The sequence below is a fragment of the Phyllostomus discolor genome, chromosome 4 (assembly GCF_004126475.2).
Source record: "Phyllostomus discolor isolate MPI-MPIP mPhyDis1 chromosome 4, mPhyDis1.pri.v3, whole genome shotgun sequence".
Taxonomy (NCBI): Eukaryota; Metazoa; Chordata; class Mammalia; order Chiroptera; family Phyllostomidae; genus Phyllostomus; species Phyllostomus discolor.
In genome coordinates, this window is record NC_040906.2 from 196,607,039 (window position 1) to 196,615,853 (window position 8,815).

Sequence of the window (8,815 nt, forward strand, 5' to 3'; positions counted from 1 at the left end):
AGGAGAGATATGTCCATGTGCTGATGCTCCATCTGTCAAGTGCCTTGCCTGTGATAAATATTGATAGAAGGAAACATTGACTGTCTTGTTGATTTAGTGGGGATAAGTAGACTGAACAATATACGCAATTAGTTTTTTTTAAAATTATTTAAGGTTTTTGACATTTAAAATATAAACTTTATTCTGAATTTTAATAAAAAGTGAAAATAAGGGATTTTTACTTTTTAAAAAATTATATCAACACTTAAAACATAATTGGGAAATGTTAAACATTAATTCTTACTTCAAAATGATGACACTGATTCTGGTGTTGACTAATATTGGGTTGGCCAAAAAGCCCATATGGTGTTCTTCTGTGGAATAAAAGATATGTTTTTCACTTTCACCAATAGCTTTATTGATTTGGGTATTTGGAGTATGTTAGCTATCTCCCGTGTGCTATAATGTTGATTGTTCTCAGTGAATGTCTCCATTTGATCACTACAAACTTCTGCTGGTCTACCCGACTGTGGAGCACCATCCAGCAAGACATCTCTAGCATGAAACTTCGCCAGCCACAGCACTTTCTCCACACACTGCACAAATCCTTCTCTGTGTGTGTGTTTCGGGTGCATTTTTGCCTTTCTTGAAATAATAAAGCATAATATGCTAACATGTTGCTTATTTTCTTCCATTTTCAATATTAAAATGGCTACACAGAAATTCACCAATTTTGATCAGTTTTTTTTTAAATGCACTCTGATATGACAGCTGTCACAATGCAATGCAACAAAACTGTTTCAAATGAAGTTAAAGATGACTAAGCGCTACTAGAGCCATCGTACAGAAAAAACTAAACAAACTTTTTGGCTAAGCCAATATGAAGTTTATTTAAAGCTAGTAGTTTATATAAGGTTAATCACTTAATCCTTCCTAAAATTCAGTTATTATACTTCAACTTTGTAAGGTTAAACCAGTCTTCTTTGTAAAATCCCATATAACTTGAAATATAATGCATTTACATCAGCAAGGAAATTATAAAAATGTAAATAAATTATACAGGGCTTGATTAAAAGAAAGCACACAAAAACACGTAATTGAATGTAGATGCCATTGCATTCTCTTACACAGCAGACTGCATGATTGCAAATGTCCTTGCATTACACATGAACTGAAAACAATTTATATTTTTAAAAAGTCCTTGAAGACACAGGGTAAGCGGAACATGCCTGTGTTAAGGCAGAAGAAACACAGGGGCTTTTTCCAGGGCTTCGCCGAGCTGCCTGTCTGCAGCAGGCCCCCGGGCCCCCGGGCCCTCGCAGTCACTACCCTTAGAAAGACAGGGTGACCTTGATCATGATTTCTAGGGACTCCTGAGTCTCCTTGTCCTTGATGACAAGCGGAGGTGCCAACTTGATGATGTCGCCAAGGGTCAGCTTGGCCTGAAGTCCATTATCTCAGAGTTGCAGTAATCTTTGGTTTCTCCGATAGCAACAGTGGTTACAGTGTCAGAGAGGGTCGCTTCATGAGTTCACCTCCTAAGATGGCACCCATTCTGTCTGCATTTTCAGCAACGTTTTCTTCTCCCAAAACCTCAAGGCATGCTACGGCCACTTGGCTGCTGAAAGGTTGGCCACTGTATGTTGACCCGTGCTCCCCTGGTGTAAGGGTTGGCATTATTTCCTTATCAAACAATAATACTGCAGAGACAGTGTAAGCCACCAGATAGTGCCTCTCCAAGAAGGACTAGATCAGGTCTGACATTTCGTAATCAATAGCCAGCCATCTACCAGTTGGGGCCCATCCTGTCTATATTTCATCAGCAATAAACAGAACCTGGTGCTGGGTGCAGAACTTCTGCCTGCCTGTTAGGTAGCCTGGATGGGAAACGGTAGTGCCCACTTCACCCTGCATTCATTCTATCATGAACCTGGGTCTGGATCCTGAAAACCATCTCAAGAGCAGGCAGATCATTACATGGGATGATTTTGAGATCTGGCATAAATGGTCCAAAACCATCATAACTGCTTGGGTGTGTGGAACTGGAGAGAGCAGACATAGTTCTACCCCAAGAGTTTCCAGCTGCAAAAATAATCTTTGCTTTGTATTTCGGAATACCCTTCATGGCATATCCCCATCTCGATCAAGTTTGCATGCGGTCTCCGCAGCCTCCACTCCTGTATTCACAGGACGAACTGGGTGGTAGTTGAAAGTTCAGTAACATACTCTTCGTATTCACCAAGTGCATTATTACAGAAAGCCTAGATGTTAAAGTCAATTTGTCTGCTTGACTTTTCAGAGCATTCACAATCTTTGGATGACAATGTTCGTGGTTCACACACAGCACTGTTAAGCACTCAGGAAATCAAAATATTTTCTACTTTCCACATCCCACAGGTAAATACCTTTCTCTTCCTCCAGGGCTATAGGTAGGTAAAGGATGGTAGTCGTGTGCGCCATATTTGGATTATGGTTCAAAAATGTAATCAGAGGATAGAGGGCCTTGGGCTGTGTTTTTAGTCATAACGCATGTAGCAGAAGCCACTGATGAGTGAACTCCCTGGCGAAGTACAGCCACAGCCTGCAAATGTGCTGGTTCGGAAAACGTCGGGTCTTTCCGGTAGGAATGCCACAGACCAGCTACCCTTTCTTCTCACAGTTCAGATGAGAATACCGATTGCTAAGTTGAGATCCAGGGCTGGTCTTCAGGGCCCATAACTCCTAGCAGCACCTCTGTGACCTGCGCAGGACTCACAGCTTCGACTGAGCTGGAACCTCAGTGAGGCTTAACTTATTCTTCAATACACACATCCCTCCTGAGCAGGTTGGTTGCATTCTTTAATAAACTGAATAGAAGAAATGCTATCGCCTACATTTAAAGTAAAAATTGGGACCCAGTTTAATGAGCACAGAATGTACTTTAAAAGGCAGTGGGACAGGATATTTGAAATCAGGCCTGTTCTATAAACATCTAAGATATTTGGAAAAAATTATTATATCTCTCAAATTCATTATACTTCTAATACTTCAATCCCCCTAGCCCGCAAGAGAGGAAATCAGGACAATATTGTCTTTGAAAGCTGACAATGGGATTGATTACCCCCCAAAAGTGGCAGGAACCTTCCGCCCACACAAGTACCATGTCATTTTTCCACGAATTGGGCCTGCAGTGATTAAGTATGTGTACTTGAGTGTGCTTCCAAAGGTTTGAGCAATCCATCTGGCAGGAGCATTCGACGCTATGGGACTTGTTATTATGGTGCTGTGCCAGCACCAAGACTTATTTAATTGCGTTAGTCATCAAGCAGCGGTGCCACTAATCTTGGATCTTACTGAGTGCCGTCTGGTTGGTGTGTGTCAAAGACCAAACAAACAAAGCTGAAGCACTACAGGCTCCTTCCACATCTGAGTCTGCAGCCTGGAGGCTCTGACCCCAGGCCCCGAGGGTCCTGCCGTTAGACTGTAGGGATCGCCCCAATGTGAAAAGGGGCATCACTGAGGTTAAAATGACATGAAGCCTTCCAAAAGGTCTCGTCTACCGAAGGCACAGTTGCCCATTCACCTGCTAAAGCTCCCCAAGTTCTCACCATTAGAGTGACATTTGTATATTTGAGCAGTATCTCCAAGAAGCCCCATGTTAAATGCTAATACTTTACCTGGAATTAGTTACACACTGGCCCCTTAGTTCTCTGCTCACATCTGTTAAGAACTAGTTAGCTTCCTCCAGTTGGCTACTGAGGGAGCTGAAGTCAAGTGGGTTGGTTGTTTTGATGGGCTCAAAAATGCAAAGGCTGTAACCAGGGGATACTGCCGGCTGGGGATAATTGGGTTACATGTGTCCTGAGACACTAGCCATAGGGCAAAACCGGAAGAGAAGGAAACCTCCTAGGTCAGTTCGCCTACATCTGACTTGACAGTCATACCTTCACACACCAGGTATGAGACTAGAGCAGCGATGTCAACCCTTCATCTCGTGGCATACATAAACTAATTACCAAAAATCTGTGGCACACCAAAAAACATACCATGTTTTTTGCAGAGCTGCCCCCAGAATAGGTATAATTTTGATTCATTCACACTGGATGGCTATTGTGTTGGCTTTTGCCATTTTTTAAAAAATTGACAATCTATGCCCTGGCTGGCATAGCTCAGTGGATTGAGCATGGGCTGAGAACCAAAGTGTCCCAGGTTCGATTCCCAGCCAGGGTACATGCCTGGGTTGCAGGCCATAACCCCCAGCAACCGCACATTAATGTTTTTCTCTCTCTCTCTCTCTATCTCCCTCCCTTCCCTCTCTAAAAAATAAATAAATAAATAAATAAAATCTTTTTAAAAAATTGACAATCTAAGGAAAAAGAGCTCAGTGCCTTTAACTAAAGAGTCAGGTAATGCATGTTTTTAAAAAATTATTGCAGCACACTGGTTGAAAATCGCTGGACTAGAGCGTAGCCATTATTTCATGAAGCCCTTTAGCTTTGCCAATTGACACATTAGAAACTTACTCAAAACTTCCTCCCAACTCTATAGAAGTTCAGCCAAAAAAAGAAGTTAAAAGGGAAGGCATAGGAGAAGATAAAAGAACCGACATTTTGTTTCCAAAAAAAAACAACCTTTTTTTTTCTCCTAAAAATTCCCCTTTCTGCAAAATGTCCTATTGTGAAAGATTTTGTGCTTCCACCTTAGCACCCACGTGGGGTGCTCCCTGCACTTCTTTGGGGTATCTCCAGGATAAAATGATGCCAGTACAACTGAACTGCCATTTGTGTGCGAAAGAAGAACTAAAAAACATGTAGACGTGACTGGGCAAAGTCCGTGATGGACACCAACGTGGGCGGGTGGCCTCCCAGTGGAGGAACAGTTGGCTAGAAGCATCTGCGGGACTCGGACGGGCGAACATGAGGGGGAAGACCGGGACACACAGCAATGAACTGCGAACAGACAGTTCTGTGGAAACGTCCTACCTGCCCACTGTTGGTTTGGGACCTCTGATTTAAGGTACCGAATTGCAATATCATCTGAGTATAAGGTTTTGGTTCATTTTAGTGGGTACATAGTTGAGGTAAAACATCAAAGTTTGTGAAATTAATCTTTGCGATATAAAATAAATATTGCCACCCACCTACCCCTTCTAAACAGCCCCATTTCTTGTTCACGATGGAAGTGGCTTCCCTAGCAAGGCTCTGAGAGGAAAAATATTACTGAATATGATCAAAACTATAATTCATGCCCACGAATTCTTTTCAGAAGCAGAAATCAAGGCAAAGTTCATTCATGAGCCAAAAAAAGGGAATTATTTCTGCATAAAAATAAACTTTTAGATGTCCTGATTCCTTTAAAAGAGAGAAAAAAGATCTTTTTCCAGCCAGCCTCCTCTAAGAGCACTGGCCGCCATGATGCTCTCATCTGCCACCTCCAGGCTGGACCACTGTCGGCCTCTCTGCTGAGCGCAGAAGACACCAGACCCACCACTGCTGGTGCAGTCCAGTCACTGGCTCATCCAGGCAGAGCTTATGAAAAACTTCAGCTTGGACCTCTAAGATTTGTTCCTCAAAATGAGCCCTTAGAGCAGTGGCTCTGACGACACCAAGAAGGTCCTTGCGAACAACGTGGTGTGGAACTCGACAGAATCATACCAGCGCTTCCTTTGCAAGTCATCCTTCACCTTGGCAGGCACACGCCCTCGAGTTCAGCTCAGGACTTGCAATGACCAAGAGACTGAGATGAAACAGATTTGGCTCCATGGGCCTGGAGTGAATTCCTGGCTGAAAACCCAGAGCCATGACTTGAGTGGTCAGATTTCCAAAATACAAAAGGAAAGATCACGGGAAAGGGAGAGAAGACAAAGGGGGGTGTGTGTGTGGAGTCAGAGGTGTGTGTGGGTGGGTGGGAAAGGAGCATGAAACCCACGGATCAGAAACCACCCCTTGCCTCCCACATTGACCCCCCTTATTCCTGGTGCTGGACGGTTCTTGTCCAGCTCTCCGGATTCCCTGCCCACCCTTCTCTGGCGTGATCTTGCCCAGGAAGGCTGACCTTTTTGGATCTCATCAATGGGTCTCCATGCCTTCTGACTTCTGGGGGGCTTGGCTGATATAAGGCACCGGTGGGACTTCTGAAGCTAGAAGGAGAGTGAAATCGAGGTTGCCTTGGGTTCACTGTCCTGAGATGAAAGCCACAGTTCCTGCCAGGTGGCTTCTCCATGCCACCCCCTCTGGGTTCTGATCACTCCACTCCCATTTTGCCCTTCAGACTGAGTGGTGGTAATGGTGGTAATGGTGACGATGAATCCCTGCTCTTGCCAGTTCTGGGGTCCTATTGTATCCTCTGTTGGTCCCTGAAACCCTGCTCACACCTCTGTAAATAACCCCTTTGTTAAACTCTACCTTAGTCAATCAATTTGAGCTGTCACTGGTTTTCCATCAAGACTTGGGCCAATACATGTTCTAAATGCAGGAGTTTTTGCGAAGAAAGCGCTGGAGACCAAGCCTAGGAGAGGCAGGTTAAACCACAGCACAGAAAATACTGACGGCGATAGAACAGGCCTATCCTCTCGTCTGTCCGCATAACACCACACAAACAAACAGAAACAGCAGTGAGCTAGGGGCCAGAAATCTCGGGATCAAGCCTGGGATTTACTCCTCCTTGGGTATGTGGTCTTGGTCAGTTAATTAACCTTTCGTGGGATTCTGTTTTCTCACTTACAGAACAGAAACAGTCTGCTCAATACATCTCCCAGCGCTGCTAGGAGAATCAAATAGCGTAATGCTTTGAAAAGAAGGCTTCTCTCTACCTGCCTGTTGTAAAGGCCTTGCAGGTTTTTCCAGACTTTGTCATAATACCACCTCCTTTGAAGGTTTCTCTGAGCCACTCAGGGGGCATTAGTTCCCTTTTCTTCGTTTCCACATGGTGATCGATGCAAACCTCTATGACAGCACCTATCCCATTTTACTACAGATGGGTGTTTGTAAGTTTAATTTAGTAAGATGAGAAGCTCTTTGGAGGCTGAATTCCAAGCACAAGCATGGTGCTTGGCGCATACAGATCTCAACACGTGTCCGTGGAGTGAACGCATGTGCTCCTCTTTTCCTTCCGTGTCTTACATCACGTTTCTGTGCTGCCGTTCATGTCACCGTCACCTAGGCTTACCCTGCCATAGCCTTGTTCTGCGATGCCCGTCCTATTCAGAACTTCTAGGAGTAGCTCTCACACCTGGTTTAGACGCATGCACTCTCCCACGAATTTTTTTTTTTTCTCAAAATCTGGACGGTTTCATACATAGATTGCTGTACTAGGAGAGCTTTGAAGCAGGAAGGTACTAGAAACCTGAGACTTAGAGCGAGCATTTTTCAGGCCACGTGAAAGCCGAGGAGGGCAGAGAACAGAGGAGGCAGGTAGAGAGTCCAGGGAGATGAGGGGGTCACACTGCCACTGACAAGCGGCAATTCTATTTTGGGTGGCTTTTTAGACCCCAGAAGGCAGAGCCATGTTTTGGTTAGCAACCTCACACCCTGGGACACTCAGTGTCCTTCTATGCTGCCTCTGTACTTGAGCTAGCTTTGCTGGGATTTCTTGGCTACCCAGTGAGCTTTGATCGGAAGATCCACTCTTAGTTTTCTCCCCTGATCCTGACAAGGCTGCTGAGGTGGTGAGTTAAGCCTGGCGTTAGGCCCACTCTGCCCCTGCCGTGGTTTCTTTGCACTTGTCATATGTGGCTTGCGCCTTGCGCCTTGCCTAATTTCTTTTTAATCCTCACCCAAGGATGTTTATTTTAAAGATTTTATTTATTTACTTTTAGACAAAGGGGAAGAGAGGGAGAAAGAGAGGGAGAGAAACATTATTGTGCAAGAGATACATAATGGTTGCCTCTCCCATGCCCCCAAATGGGGGCCTGGCCCACAACCCAGGCATACGCCCTGCCTGGGAATCGAACTGGTGACCTTTCAGTTCACAGGTCAGTGTTCAAACCACTAAGCAACACCAGCCAGGGCCAGGGCCGTTTATTGATTTTAGAGAGAGAGAGAAGAGAATAGGGGAGAGAGAGAGAGACATCAACTGGTTGCCTCCCATGCGTGCTCTGACTGGGGATCGCTCCTGCAATCTAGTTTTGTGCCCTGACTGAAAATTGAACCTGCAACCTTTCGGTGTACAGGACAAAGCTCCAGCCAGCTGAGCCACCTGGCTAGGGCTTACCAAATTTCTTATGTTCATGGGCTTTCTCCTTGTTCACAGGGTTTTCACAGCCAGGATTAAATCTCTCTTGCATATCTGCTAAGCAAATGGATGTCCCTTGTCTTTGCCATCAGGTGTCACAGTCTTATCTTTAACCTCCTTATTCCCATAGCTCATTGTCCCTTTTCTCAACTTCATAGGTTCTCACATGTCATGCAATTTCTGATACCACACAAGTTTCCAGCAAAAACAAAAAACAAAGAACAACAACAACAAAAAAACAGGATAAAAAGAACAAGCAAAGAATGATGCCTTTAAGCAAACAACAGAGGTGACCCTCCAGTCTGAGCCTTGTTAGTTGCATCTGAGTTAGGGTCTTCATTGTTGACAATAATTCCAGTGAGCCCAGCCCACCTGAATCAAAACAACATGATTGATTGGGGACCCCCTTCTTGATTTGCCTCTGGGATCTGAGGAAGGAAACTTTGAACCATTCCCCCAGGGCAGCTGAGAGCTACCTGAACTCCTTGGAGGGTTAGAACTAACCAGCCCTTTCCCAATTCTCAGGACGTACACGTTGCTGGGGGCAGTTCTAGTACCCAGAGATACTGAGGATTGGAACTCACCATACAGATCCGAACTGAACGTCAGCTTCTACAGCCGCGGT

The 8,815-nt window shown here is 44.8% G+C and overlaps 1 pseudogene; it reads right to left on the bottom strand.

The window, feature by feature from the left end:
• Positions 1-1,310: 1,310 nt before the first annotated feature.
• LOC114495106 lies at positions 1,311-2,256 on the bottom strand (annotated as a pseudogene).
• Positions 2,257-8,815: the final 6,559 nt, after the last annotated feature.